This window comes from Plutella xylostella, chromosome 16, assembly GCF_932276165.1.
Source record: "Plutella xylostella chromosome 16, ilPluXylo3.1, whole genome shotgun sequence".
Lineage (NCBI taxonomy): Eukaryota > Metazoa > Arthropoda > Insecta > Lepidoptera > Plutellidae > Plutella > Plutella xylostella.
Window position 1 is genome coordinate 3,847,428 of NC_063996.1, and position 16,164 is coordinate 3,863,591.

A 16,164-nucleotide genomic window follows, 5' to 3' on the forward strand; every position below is an offset into this window, starting at 1 on the left:
TCTTGGTGGCACGGATTTTTTGTTTATCGCTTTCAATCATGTCCAACTCTAGCCTGCCATCCGCTCATTAGACTCCTCACTGAGACGTCGTGGAACAATAAAATACAGCTTTTCGTTTAATGTTACGTTCCGAAACTTGATGGATCATTAACTGAGAGTGGGTCGGATGTCGGCGTGCGAGTGAGCCTATCGATCGGAGCCTCGTAACGAGAGCCTGGCCGGCAGTAGAAAGTGTTATTGTCTGTCTGATGGATTCCATGTTGCCGCTATCGAAAAAATGTTAGATATTTGGTGATATGCACATTTGCACAACGGTTCCTTTTGAGTGAGCGCCGTGCAGCTCCATAAAAAAAGAACGACAAGAAGAAAGATACACAGATACGATAAACTTGTAACATCCCTTTATGCCCAGGGTTTAAACAACAATGCCCAAACACTCGAGTTGATTTCCTTCTGCTAGTCTACTAAATATCGACGCGTATCACGTCACAAGCATATAAGTTAATGTCTATAGGGCACTCTGAAGGTCAAACTTTATCTAGGTACGTTCAACAAATCATATCGATTACACAACACACCCTCAGTAAAAACAGATTTATCCTAAGAGTCGCAGATGAAAGTACGTAGCCCAAAGAATAATAATTATATAATTTAGTATAAGCGCTATTGATTAATAGTACCTACCTACGGCTAGATCATCTATATATATTATTTCATCTGTTTTACAGGACGCGGACAGTTACTGACTGTACTCAAAGGATAATACAAGAAGAACATCTTATACTTACTAACGGGTGACTCTAGCTTACGAAAAAATAAGTTTTTAGTTTAGCGACCGCTACACTGCTTCTAATACCAACTCTATCTCGTTGCATAAAACAGTAGTTCTGTTATCGTTTGTTCGTTAGTCAAGCTAGATTAAGGATGCCTTCCCACCAGAGATGCGCTATGCAGCTATTTCTGCGATTATGTGAAAGACATCTGCTCATTCTGCTCCCACCAAAGCTATGTGGACCAATGAATAAGAGTGGTGGATACCAAACGCATCCATCTCGGAAAAGCACCCTAATCGTGATATCAGAAATACTATTTTATTTGGCACAGATCTCCTTTTGCAGTCACCGCTATGTTCCCACGTACTAAGTAAAGTTTATACTGCACTGCGTACTCTTATATTTTAAGCACTGCTACTATATGTTTTATGAGTGTAATTTAGTGGCATGAGTTTTCAGCTATAAGTTTTACATGGCACGATGGTCCTGACTTTAGTTTGGTGACTGGCAAACTAAAAAACATGGAGGAATATAAATAATTTAAAATGTGCGGTTAATATTTTACTCCTTAAATTATTATTAGTACAAAATGTGAAACTTTGTAAGTATTTCAAGCTGTAACTAGGTACCTAATACTAAACTAAATGAATTTACATTAAATTTATACAAATACCATTTACGCATATATATGCATAACATTTTTTTATCACTGATTACTATTTTATTTCTATTATTTAAAATAATGTATTATTCTATTTTATAATTGTGTGCTCATTGTAAAACAATACAGGAAAATTATTTCAGCCGTAAACATCTTAGCGAGAAAGCAGATGTTTGTTGAAAATGTACCTACTTACCTCAGAGGAAACAAGATATTATTAGACTTTTGTGCATGCTTTTGATTCGTCGTGACGTCAGCGTTCGTTGAGTAAAAGATACATACATACATAATACATATACACTCACGACTGTAATCCCCGACGCGGTAGTCAGAGGTGACTCACAAGCGAGCCACCCACTTTTCGCAGCATATTTGTATTCACGTGATAGGTTGCCAACTATATCGCCGTTTTTGGAATAAGTACAATGCACTTAAGATACACATCTAGAATCTAGATGTGCAGGTTTCCTCGCGATGTTTTCCATCACCGTAAGAGCACGTGGTATTATTGTACTTAAACTCCTTATTTGAAAACACAATTAAAAGAATTCATTGGTACAGGCCTGGATTTGAATCCATTAGCCTCTCGATTGAGAGGACGAGGCCTTATCCATTACGCCACCACCGCTCTGTTTCAGGGTAAATGATAGAAATCGAATTTTGACGAAACTGTCATGAGTAAGTTGATGATATTTAAGTCCAACGTTTGCCTACACTACCTCCACAACACCAAAACTTAACAATTACCAAATACCAATTTACAATAATTGTACACGTTAATTTATTGTCTAATAAAGAATTTAATAACAATATAATTGTTACCTTATTCGTTACATTATTATCAGCCTTTAAAGTAAATAATTAAACCTGTGGTTTGCTTAATATATTAATTTTGTTTAGAGGTAAATTCTTGACAAACCTCCCGAATTCCGGTACCCTTTGTAAACTTTGAGTTTCCGGGAGACTAAAATTTTACCGCTTTACCTCTTTACCCAATAGATTAAACCCCGTGGGCCAGGGGAATGTGGACGAACACAAATTTCTCTTGAATAAACACTTGTGCAAAGTCGCAATTAAATTAAAAATTTGTCATTATAGGTTTATCCTTACTAATATTATAAATGCGAAAGTAATTGTGTCTGTCTGTCTGTCTGTCTGTCTGTTACTCTTTCACGCCAAAACTACTGAACGGATTTGAATGAAAAGTGGTATACATACGGTCTAGACTTTGGGAAAGAACATAGGCTACTTTTTATCCCGGAATTCCCACGGGAAAACTTTTAAGGCGAAGCGAAGCGCGCGGGGACAGCTAGTAAAATATAAAGAGACCGCGACTAGGCAAACGTAGTGTAGGACTCCCTCCGGCTAGATGGGGTGACGATTAGCGAAAGGTGGCTAGTAATTATTGGATGCGGAAAGCTATAGATCGTATCCAGTGGCGTGCTGTGGGAGAGGCCTACGTCCAGCAGTGGACTGCTATAGGCTGATCATGATTATGAACAAAATAATAATCCGTTCTAAAATTTAACGGTAAGACCAACTCGTTGAATTTAAACAAAAACTCTGTATTCAAAAAATTATATTAATTGATATGAAAAAACTATAATATAATTCTTATCTGAACTTACCGTTCACTCAACTACTGTAGCATTTTAGACTAATACAATGATTACCTACTAAAAAAGATAGGAATTTGAATGGCACGTCACTTTTGGAGCATTAACAAAGTTTCTCTTTTGTCTAAAAGTCACTCGTAACATAAAAAAAAAAACGCCGGAACCTTTTATTCAGAGCTTGACTCTGACAGGAATTAATGAAATGTCAGACATTTGGGGCGAAAGCCCAAAACGTTAAACGTAGCGGTGGTACTCTAGAAATCATACATTAATATTCAATTAAGTAATAACCACGATATTAAAATCAATTTAAGTACTTTAGTACCCAGTGCTAAATTAAGGTGCTGCGACGAACTCGATAGATTGTGTGTAATGTATTAATTTACGGTCATCAGAAAGTTATATATTTTTACGATGCATTTGAATTTGACTTTGATTTTTGCCTGAATGACATAGGCACAGGATCGGGAACGGTGGTAATTTTTTTCGTAGGTAAATAGACCTTTGCTGAGCGCAGCAGTGGGACATAAGAATGTCTACATAAAAAAATCCCTAGGTAGGTACGTTAAATTATTCTTGGCTGATGGTGAATACTAACCTACATAATTACACTCACAAACAAGTTAAAATTTTCACGCATTAAATGCCGACAGCACGATTTTTTCAAACACTGAATTTAAAATTTGAAGGAAATATTGACGTTTTTAGTTTGTATGGTAGAGTTTTATGATTCTGATGCTCTGTTAAAATGTACTGCAATATTGCAGAAGGCGTACGTATTTTGCACTTAGGAGTCATCTCGTAGTCTATGTCACTAAAACTTTTTCATTGCTCGCGGTTGTAAATTATATTAGATTAGATTATGTCGACACTTTAAAAAGAAGACAGAACATCGTATTTTGCTTCATGAGTAAACTGACTGACTCATTTCCTTTCCAATGCTTCGTCATTTTGGTCGCTTTATTACGCAAATTATTATTATTTGGTACTTGTTTGTGGGTAACTAACACTTAGGAAATATTAATGGTTTAATTGAAATATTAAACTAACTAACAGTAATCCGGGTGGCTGGACCGACGACATAAGGGCCCGTACACAAAACTTATATATTTATAGGTAGGTACTGAAATTATAATTTGACCCAAAGTTTGTCAAGAAAAAATCACTGTACCTATTGATAAGACCGACATTTGTCTATGTCATCTATGTGATGACCGAATGGTTTAATGGTTAGTGACCCTGACTGCTATGCCGAAGGTCCCGGGTTCGATCCCTGGCCGAGGCAGACTTCGTTCGTTTCAAAGCCTCCATTGAATATTCTAGAACATATTTTTTTTTTTGGGCTGAATCTTTTGCTCTTCACTTGTCTCGAAAAGCCCCATACACACGACAATCCACTTGGATGTATATGTCGCGTTCGGCCTAGTCATACAATTGAATAGCGCCCTCGAATGAACGCGCTAGTGATTTCACCAAAAAGGAGATTCAACCAGATGCCTGCGACATATACAAATTCATAACGTCTTCATCATCATCATCATCATCATCATCATCATCATCATCATCAGCCAATAATCATCCACTGCTGGACATAGGCCTCTCCCAAGGAGCGCCACAACACTCGGTCCTCGGCCTTCCTCATCCAACCACTACCCGCCACCCGCCTAAGGTCGTCAGTCCAACGGGCAGGAGGGCGTCCCACGCTGCGTTTGCCTGTTCGTGGTCTCCACTCGAGAACTCGTCTACCCCAACGGTTATCGGTTCTTCGGCAGATATGACCATATGACCATAACGTCTTAGATTAACGATATACAAACAAGATGGTGTGCCACACACAATGCCAAAAACTGTCCGCATTTTGTTTACTGTCAAACCGTTTTGTGTTCAATCTAATGACAACTATGGCACCATGAGAATTCAAAATAAGAGCTCTATTCTATTCTATTCTATTCTCTGTGGGGGTGTAAGTACCTGCACCTGGCTCTCTCGAGTGGAACCTTTGTGCATATCCCCAAGGTCTAAACTGCCTTCCTAAGCTTGGACCATTTCCCACCACGCTGGTCCACTGCGGATTGGTGGGTTCACATATCTAGATGTGCTAAATCTAGATATGCAGGTTTCCTCACGATGTTTTCCTTCACCGTAAGAGCGATGGTATACATTGTACTTAAGTTAAAAGAACTCATTGGTACATGTCAGCGCCGGGATTCGAACCCGCATCTCTTGCGTGAGAAGCGGGCGCTTACCCGACTGAGCTACCACCGCTCTGGCGGGCTAGGCTAATAAGAGCTCAATGGTAGACATTTTATTTGTCGAGACGTTTCTTTTGCACTGACACTCCATCTAGTTGGTATTAAAATATCATTGGCATAAATTAATGTTGTTTTGGTGAAGAAATGAAAACAATAAACGTTGGCAAGTTCTTTACTCATTAACATTATTCTGGTTTGTGGCGATAAAACGCGCTCAATTTTCTTTTTAGTCTTCCACAAAGTGGCGAAAAAACGTCAAATGGGGTCAGTAAGGGCGGATATCCGAATTTTTGTCACGTTTTAACGAAGTCGCTCATTTATTATAGCGAAATTAACGATTAAATGAATATTTATATGGCGGTGTGGCTACCCCTTTTAGCTGACTGTATTGTTATTCATTCGACCAGTATGATACAAACATTGCCAGGAGGATTATTCTATCTTGACAAAAACGACCTAGATCTGCTATGTGTAATCGGTTCCTTCAATACAAAAATCGTCATAAACGTCATTTTTCGTTATGTTTATTTCGTAAACTAGCGTAACCCCCAAATTACACTTACATAATTAATATAAGTCTTTGAAGTTTATTTTTCTACTTCTAGTGGAGTCAGATTAGGTACTTAACTTTGACCACGTTGTCTATAGAGTGACTGTACAGTTGTCTCATGCAAGAGATGCGGGTTCGATCCCGGCGCTAACATGTACCAATGAGTTATTTTATCTTAATTACAATGTATACCTGCATATCTAGATTTAGCACATGTAGATATGTGAACCCACCAACCCGCAGTGGACCAGCGTGGTGGGAAATGGTCCAAGTTTAGGAAGGCAGGGGCTTGGGGATATGCACAAAGTTTCCATTCTAGAGAGCCAGGTGCAGGTACTGACACCTCCACAGAGAATAGAATAGAATAGAATAGAATAGAAGACTGCAACTTTTGCCCCTTATAACCTATCTGAAACTACCTACTACGGCATAAACCTCATTACTGTAGTTGTTAAGTAAACAGATACCTTCATATAATTGCATGTTTAGCGCTACATGTAACAATATCTTTCACTGAGGCCGCATCATAACTCCCTGGAGAGGGGAACTTTCAGCAAAATTAACAAAGTTTCCACTGGCAACACTCTTCGGTCGCGTTACATGGATTGTGGAGAGGGAAAAAATACGCCTAAAGCGGGTCAATCTTTAAAATGACGAGCGAACGAAAATTGACAAGATAGAGTAGGTTAGCGCAGTGTTCCGAAGCTTAGGAAAAACAGATCTGCAGTGCTAACCACGTATCCATCTCATTGTATATTAAGGTCTAGTTTCACCATAGTCTGTTAGATCATTAACACCCCTGTTAAATTGTACCTAAAAGTCATCTAAAATAAATTTTCCATATTGAATTCTTGACAGATGCGTCAAAACTCTACAACTAATCAATGATAATGATGCATGAGTATGGTGAAACTAGGCGCCGCGACTAGGCCTCAGTGCGCGGATTGCGTGATGATTCTCGTTCATTCGTTCTTCACTTTAAAGAGTAACTCCGGTTCAAAAATTTGAAGTACGGTTCAAGAGTGGCTGCTAGGTTAATTAGTTTTGGTCTTGGCTTTTGAGGAATAGTTGACTGGAAGAATTCTTCGGTACAATTAATGTTGGAGTGGTAATAAACCAATAGCAGGCGGGTAGTAGCTTCACACAAAAAAACGAAGGGTTGATTCCAGTAACATGTGTATGATGTGATTTTAATGCAGTTAATCCTAACTTCCTAACTAATATTATAAATGCGAAAGTAACTGTGTCTGTCTGTCTGTTACTCTTTCACGCCAAAATTATTGAACTAAAAAAAAAACCCACACTCACGCCTTGTACTACTCCCTTGCGGGGTAGGCAGAGGTGCTTTGCTGCACCCACTTTTCGCCAATGTTATGTTTAGTCCCAATGTAATAGGGGGCGAGCCTATTGCCATTTTTACGGGCACATCCAAGACCCGAGAACAAAATATCTGTGTTTAAACAAATATCTGCCCCAGCCGGGAATCGAACCCGGGACCTTCGGTTCCGTAGCCAGACTACGGAGCCGAAGGTCCCGGGTTCGATTCCCGGCTGGGGCAGGTTAGTGTCACTAACCACTACGCCATTCGGTCGTCCAACTACGGAACTAATTTGAATGAAATTTGGTATACATATGGTATAGAACTTAGGAAAGAACATACTTACACAGCTACTTTTTATCCCGGAATTCCTACGGAAAAAAAATATTAAGGTGAAGCGAAGCGCGCGGGAACAGCTAGTTTAACATAAATGTTTTGAGGCGGGAATGGAACCCGCATCCATCGGCACCAGAATCAGTGTTACTAACCACTACGCCATCCGGTACTTTGACAAATTCAAATAGCTACTGCCCCTCGCGCGGAACTTCTAGAGCTGACCGAATTCCGAACGATTCCTAACGAAGTGGCGTACAGTCAGAAAAACAGATATTATGTACATACTGTATACGGTGTATACCCCCCAGTGTCAATACTTTTTTTCCACTAGTACCTACCTAATATCATATTATTATGAAAACTAGGTACTTCATCATTTTTTTTTCCTTGTATTTTTTCTGTTTTTGCACTTTGCCCTTTTCTGGACATATGCACTCACGACTGTAATCCCCTAAGGGGTAGTCAGAGGTGGCGCACAAGTGAGCCACCCACTTTTCGCAGCACATTTGTACTCACGTGATAGGTTGCGAACCTTATGGCCGTTTTGGAATAAGTACAATGCACTTAGTATACACATCTAGAATCTAGATGAACAGGTTTCCTCACGATGTTTTCCATCACCGTAAGAGCACGTGGTATTATTGTACTTAAACTCCTTAATTGGAAACAAAATTGAAAGAATTCATTGATACCGGCTAGGATTTGAACCCACGGCCTCTCAATTGAGAGGACGAGGCCTTATCCAATCCTTTTCCCCTTTTCTTGTATAAAATTTCCCTCCTCCGAGGTAGTCTGGAAGAAGTTACTCCTAGTATTAGTAATAATAGCGCCAACTGTACCGTCTATGTTCTGCATTTCCTTTTGAAATTTCTTTTTGTGTGTATAATAAATAGGTATTCTTTGATACCTATTTTCCTCCTATGAGTTTTAAAATCAAAATGTTTGCGATAGGGCTGGCCCTTGATCGTTTTTGTTGACTGTACTTTCAGCTTTACAATAAATTATTTATGTTAAAACTAGTTTTTGAACCACGCGGCCTCGGTCTAGAAGTTTCCCTTTGAATTAAGTTTAGTTTATTTATTAGTTTGAAGGTTTAAAACGATTGGGGTACGTTTAGACCTCAGGAGATTGACACCGGCTATTTCATTGAATTTTTAATTATTTATTGTTGCGATTTTGAAGTTTAGAGCATACATGCACATGTTCGTTAAAAACACCTGAAAATCACAAAAAAAGACATAATTATCGGGTGTCACTTAATTATAAAATTTGCGTTTGCGCTGGTGTGGCTAACGTAATTATTATGCTAACTGTACTTTTTAAAGCGAAAAAAATCAGTAAGGGCCTGTTTCACAATGTCTGGATAATGGTCTGGCGTGTACTTTATCCCACAGGCAGCCATTATCCAGACCTTGTGAAACAGGCCCTGGAGTAAGTAACTGGGTAAAACGCGTGAGTCAACAAGTCGTGTTCAGAATTAACTGTTGTGTGTATTCGATAAGAATCGGGTACCATCATAAATCGAGACATAATTTATGGCCGAGATCTCGCCGCGCCCGATATCTCGATGGGATAACACTCGAATCGGTGCGGAATATGAAATATATATGAAATGTACTGAAGTGAAATTGCTTTGCGTATTACATAATACACTCACGGGCAATGAAAAAGTTCCATTGAAAAAATCACAAAATTACTCCTAAACGGAAAAAAAAACTAACTTAAGACGCCTTCTGCAATATTTAAGTAAGTGCATTTAACGGTGCATCAGAATATTAACAACTAAAATAGCAAAATCTTTGATCCAATTTAGTATTAAAAAAATAAAAAAATTGGGTCTATTTGGTGTCTGAATTTTTTAAGTGGAACTGTTTCTTTGTCCGTGAGTGTATTACGAGGACTAGCTCCTGACGACCGGGTGGTATAGTGATTATATTTACAGAGTTTTGAAAAAGTTATATACAGGGGGTCATTCTGAAAAACTTTTGTTCTACTACTTATGTCCTATTCTAATCGAATGTTTTATTGATATCGATATCGTTCTATAAAGGAGCACTTACACAACTGTAGCGTTTACACAAGGTCGTATAACCACAAAAAAGTTTAAGCCCCGTTTAAGATAAGCGTTCACCTATTGGTATTATTATTATTATAGTTATACTATATGCATTAAATAGGTGTAATGTCCCAACCAATTTTATTGTTCTTACTCATTGTTCTTAACACAATTTTGATTCCAACATTGAACTATTTGAAACAAACCGTTTTGAACCCTCGTCAAATACGATTTAATTGGTAATCTTACTTATGAATTGGAAAGGGCTATTTGTTCCTAACATATTATTATATTTGGGTTATGTAAAATTAATTAAGTTATATGAAACCTGTGATTGTTAGCAGGATTTATAGCTGATTGTTACTAACCCAACGGTTTGTCTTCAGAGTTCCTCGCTGTATGATAATAAAATGAACTATGTAATCAGTATAAGAGATAGTATCAAAAGATTGATAAGTAATTTCATAATTAAGTAAACATAAGTTCTGTGCCACAAGTAGGTACCTAAATACATACTTAAAATGAGTTTTTAAAACTCCAATTTATGCTTATTTTGGTCCAAAAAATAATTATTTATTTTATTTCATTTCAGATCAAACAGCAAGCTGTTTAAAATAAGGTTAGTAGATTTTCATCTTAGTACATTATTTTAATAAGATAAACTTCTTAAGATAAGGTTACAAAAAAGCAATTTAGTTATTTAGAATTTCAGTTTAGTGATATATTTTTTAAGAATTTTCAAAAGTTTAGAACAAATTATCCCTCCTAGCTTGGACGCATGACCACTACGCGTTGGTGAGTTCACATATACAGGGTGTTGCAAAATTGGTATACTAAGCCGAAACCTACATGTGCAGCATGGTATATCTAAGCCCGAAACTGAAATCAGAATTTGGAAATTCGCGAAATATTTTTTTTTATTTTCCATAGTAAAAAGTCACGTGACCAACAAAGTTTCTATGGAAAATATTTTTTTTTTTTTAAATAAGAGCTCAGTGGTAGAGGTGGGGTTTTTGTCGAGAGGTTTCTTTGGAACTCACACTCCATCTAGTTCATATTAAATAAATAAATAAATAAATATGTGGGGACATCTCACACACGGCCATCCGACCCCAAGCTAGCTATATTCAAATATCGTTGGCTAGTGTGATGGTAAACTTTGTAAGTCTTGACAGTACACAAAACCTCCCAAGTTTGAACGCTGAAAGCCTGTTGTATACTGTTACTTGTACAGTTTTCAGGATCGTGCTCAATATTTGTAAATTTCGCACAATAATGCACTTCAATATGGAATTACCATAACTGAACTAGAATAGTGTTGAAAGTTTAGTTTGATAGTATACTTACTTGTGTTATGCGAATGCGATATGTGATATCTGGAAATTCAATACCTTAAGATAAAAATAGAATTATTATAATTGTAACTTTAGTAAATGATTTAGGTATAAGACCGTTTCTGAATTTACGCTTAAACAAAGGTACTGAAGTGGATACCTATATTATGCTTAGGTGTAACTATCATGAACTTGTTTTAAAATGATTTTCTGATTCAAAATGTATTAAATTCGACTGTAATTATACGTACTTCGTAAATGTTATTTCATTTTGATTTCGCGATAGTGCCCCAGAACCGGATACCAACTACTACCCTTACAGCGATGACAGTATTACCATTGATCTTTCCAGTAAATACATCTACATGACGGCGTTTATCTACATTATTATCGACCAGGAGCGGTGGTAGCTCAGTCGGGTAAGCGCTCGCTTCTCACGCAAGAGATGCGTGTTCTAATTCCGGCACTGACATGTACCAATGAGTTATTTTAACTTAAGTACAATGAATACCATCGCTTTTACGGTGAAGGAAAACATCGTGAGGAAACCTGCATATCTAGATTTAGCGCATCTAGATATGTGAACCCACCAACCCGCAGTGGACCAGCGTGGTGAGAACTGGTCCAAGCTTAGGAAGGCAGTTTAGACCTTGGGGATATGCACAAACGTTCCACTCGAGAGAGCCAGGTGCAGGTACTTACACCCCCACAGAGAATAGAATAGAATAGAATATCGACCATCCAACAAAATTTACAATAAGTATGTATAAAATAATATACATATAATAATATACATACGGTTCAAGTTATCACTTGTGAGTTTCCATTAAGTTCGGAGGGTGCTTAACGAACTTCAACTTGGTCGGTTAATCTGCACGTGTCACTTGGCTAAGTTTTTGTTACTTCATGCAGATAGGACGACTTCTAGTTTTCAAGTCATAAGTTTATGACGATGAACCGATTATGGGGTTATTATAATGTGTAGTTATACGTATTAGTATAGGAGCGGTGGTATCTCAGTCGGGTAAGCGCCACCGCTTCTCACGCCAGAGATGGGTTCGAATCTTGACGCTGATATGTACCAATGAGTTCTTTGGAATTTAAGTCCAATGTATACCATCGATCACTCTTACGGTGAAAGAAAACATCACGAGGAAACCTGTACATCTAGATTCTAGATATTGTGTACCCTAAGTGCACTCATTCAAAAACGGCGATACGGCTCGCGATTTGCCACGTGAGTACAAATTTAATAATGTAAAGCGAAAAGCGGGTGACTCGCTTGCAGCACCTCTGACAACCCCTTCGGGGATTACAACCATGAGTTGTAGTTATACGTAAAGTATGTAGGATCCATGAATTCAGTTGTGTATTCTAAAATTTATTATAGGTATGATTATAATATATTTTTGAAGAATAATTATGAAAAATGCATTTTTTTAGGTTAGGACTTTACGTCTACGTATTTTTTGATATCTCATGTCCAAACCTTAATAGTTTGCATTTTTTATTTTTAATGAAATCTGAATTTACCAGAATTCAAATAATTATGTCCCTAAAGAGCAATCGTTAAGACGGTCGCTTTAAATTATACGATATTTTACGCAAAACCAGTCCTTATTGCAAGTGTGACTGAGAGAGCTCTCACGGTCTTAATAGAGCTTAATTATGAAAGCATTTTTACAGTTTTTTTGTCCAACAAAATGCCAACACCGCAGTTCCTTTAGTAAAGAATAATTTTTGAAGCTGAATTTAAATTCTTATGCAATTTTACAGTGGCCGTAGTACTTAAAGGCTCTGTTAGTTGCAATTTAATTAAAATATGATGAGTTGTTTTAGAATGTTTATATAGGCAAGTACATACCTACTTCTTTGATAATAAAGTGAAGAATAAATTACCAAGTTATTAATAGCATTTAAGTGATATGTACCTCGGTCGTGATGCTTTGTATAAGTCATTGATGTGATACGTTATATCAAATATGATGAATGAATTATATCAAATATGATACGTTATATCAAATATGATGAGTAAAACCGGGTAGGCCTTATATAAAGAGGGACGTAGCCTCCTCATATCATATATTTTATTTAGTATAAGATAAGATAAGATATTTTTTATTTGCACACAAAAATATGGACAACATTACAAAACTTAATCAAACACATATGTACAAATGGCGGTCTTATCGCTTACAACGATTTCTTCCAGACAACATACATGTATCTATCTATGTATTTTTGTAGATATATCAGCTGTCCGACACTCATAACACAGGTTCTGCCAAGCTTGGGGTCGGATGGCCGTGTGTGAGATGTCCCCACATATTATTTATTTATTTATGTACATCTCAAAGCCAAATAGTCCAAACAATCTCAATCAAACATCGACTGTTAAAAACTTCAAAGTATAGTCGGCCATTGTTCGTTTTGCAATCTAGACATACGACTTGGCTCTCGTATTGAACACAGTAATATTTATACAGGGTGGGTTAACACTGGGCGAAAATTTTTAAGTAACGAAATATCACTAAGACACTAATGTTTCTTGGAGAAACGCCAAATCGCTACGTGCTAGATACTGCAGGATCTTTCATACTTTTAGGGTTCCGTATGACAAAAAGAAAAAATAACGTAACCCTTAGGAGTGTACGTTGTTAGTTCCTCGGGCGTGTAAATACCTACTATGTTCGTGCCTATTTTACAGCAATTCTTACTTACTTTCAGAGCATGAATGATGAAAAATATATTTAAGTACTTACTACATTAATTAATTAATTTTTTTTATCCGGGCGACGGCAGCGAACTAAAAGAAATATTCTAGGTACCTTTAATAAACTCGTGTTTATTAAGGGTAGAATATTTCCAGGCCAGGGTGTTATTAAAAGTATTTTATGTTATTATTTTTATTTATTTCTTTATTTGTAAAATATATAGGTAGTTTAGTATAAGTAGATTTAAATTGTATATTTATGAATACTTAGTTGTATAATCTTACATCAACATTTAGGTATATTGGTTTTGAAAAAGGCAATCAATTTTTTTATAATTTTTTTTGTGTGTATTTTTTTGGTGTGTGGTGGTGGCCACCGAATATTTTTTTTTTATCTTTATCATTATACATAATACGGAACGTACGAAACCCTTAATGCTAGAGTTGTGCTCACACTTAGCCCAGTATTCTTGATTCATTACATTTATGCACTGCGCTTGCATGGTAGATTTAAGTAGGTTGCTGGATCAGTAACTACAAAGTATCTGCTGATGTAGCACGGGGCACAGCTCAATACTAGCGTGAAATAAAATGTATATCACTACAATGCCAATGCGAATGCATAATTTTCTCTAAAACTAAATACCTACATACAAATAGAACCATTTATTTCAGAGCTACATGACTACTAACAGAAATACAGTTACAAATGACAAACTCATGACACCCTTCTCTTTTGCGATCGGTAGAAATAAGGCATTAAGGCCCCCACTCTCAACTACATAGTTGAAAAAGCTCCTTTTATGTTCTAACATGTTTATTACGCGTAAGGCTGTAAGTTCAAAAGCCGTTAATGCTACTAAGTTTCAAGTTTATCACTACTTTTCTAGTATATTGTGTGCTATAATACCTACATAATTATTTTTGTAATATGTTGTTCTCAGAGCAGGTCATGCATGGATTATTTATCGATCCACTCGTTTTTTTTTTTTTGCTACTTTATAGATCCACCTGTGTTGGTTTCGTAACTCTAGTTTTTTTTGTAAATCTTCCTTATATTTTTTTAAGGAGTGTTACTTTACTTTCTGTCAAATCAATCGGTTTAAATACATGACTGTATGTTTGTGGACTATGTAGGTAAAATGTTTTTACAATAACTGAAAAAGCTTATTAAAGAAAACCTGAGATCCTTACAGTTTGAAAATCTAAATAAATTCCTATATGAAATGAAAGGGTTTAGCTAGAATTGTAGAAGAAAATGAACGTGCATACCTAACAAGTACCCGATACATTCTATTCTATTCTATTCTATTCAGAGAGGGGGGCGAAGCACCTGTACGTGGCTCTGTCGAGTGGAACCTTTGTACATATCCCCTTAATATACCTACATGATACATCCACCTACTCGCTTAATTATGAAACCTCTCTATTTCCGGGAGCGAAACCAAATACAAAGCTTACCCACACTATGAAAAGTACTAACTTCCGTGAAATGTCTAATTTCATTTTCCATTTCCCATATTCAGCTTCATTTTTCAGAACGCAGAAACTGGGACCAAATGACAAATCGTACCGTGTACGCTTCCATATCGCGACGATATATTTTTAGAACGACCTATCTGGATCCGAATTCTGCTAACACAATTTATCGTATCAGAGTCCGCGTTGTTCTATGTTTCAGAGGGCCAAGTGTAGATTTTTCTTAACCAATCGAGCAGTGAAAATAGATTTAACTCTGTTTAGACTGGTTGACTGGTAGGAAATGCTTTTAGCATTCAATCCACCTGATAATCCACTCTTTGTAAATTGTGCAGTAAAGGTATAATTAAATAAATATAGCTCGTATACGCGTGTTTTGAAACTATACAAGGCCAGAACGCACCCATAGTGTACTAGCACTGTATAGTTTCAAGTGAAAAATTATAATATTTTACTTGAAAATATACACGATTTGTGCGTACTAATCGCGTATACTTTCAAGTTGGGATTTACTGAATCGTTCTTGAAAATATACATTGCTATTACGCATATTGCTTGATTGGCGTACTTGTCGCATATAATTTATACCAATATGCTGATTCTGATGTACTTAACTATTTCGGTAAATATTACATGACATGACTACAATTTACTTGTTCTGCCTGTCATACCTATAGAATGTTAATAAATAAAGATGATCAAGCTCTAATTTGATTGATAAATTGATATTTACAGTAATCATCTTGTAAGTAAGAATACTGATATCTTAATATTTATTTGAATTAAGAGTAATACCTACTACACTCACGAGAAATGAAAAAGTTCCAGTGACGATAGCTCCTGAACGGAAAAGTCTAGATTAATGACGCCGTCGGCAATATTATAGTACATTTAACTAAAAACGTAAATTTTGATCAAATTCTAAATTAAATGTATAAAAAAATTGGGGTCATTTGCTGTTGACATTTTCAACTTGAACTTATTGATTGCTCGTGATTGTATTACCCTATAGACCTATTAGAGACATATTTTTCATCAAGTTTAGGGGAGCCTACCCTATCTATCTATGGGTATTC

At 36.6% G+C, this 16,164-nt stretch overlaps 1 protein-coding gene across 1 annotated transcript in view; it reads left to right on the forward strand.

Moving 5' to 3' along the window:
- The window catches only part of LOC105386898, a 256,587-nt gene that overhangs the window by 172,358 nt on the left and 68,065 nt on the right, over nt 1-16,164 (forward strand). Inside the window, exon 4 of the mRNA XM_048626326.1 lies at nt 10,155-10,181. The gene's annotated coding sequence lies outside the window, so the exon portion shown is untranslated. The remainder of the gene's footprint in view (nt 1-10,154; nt 10,182-16,164) is intronic.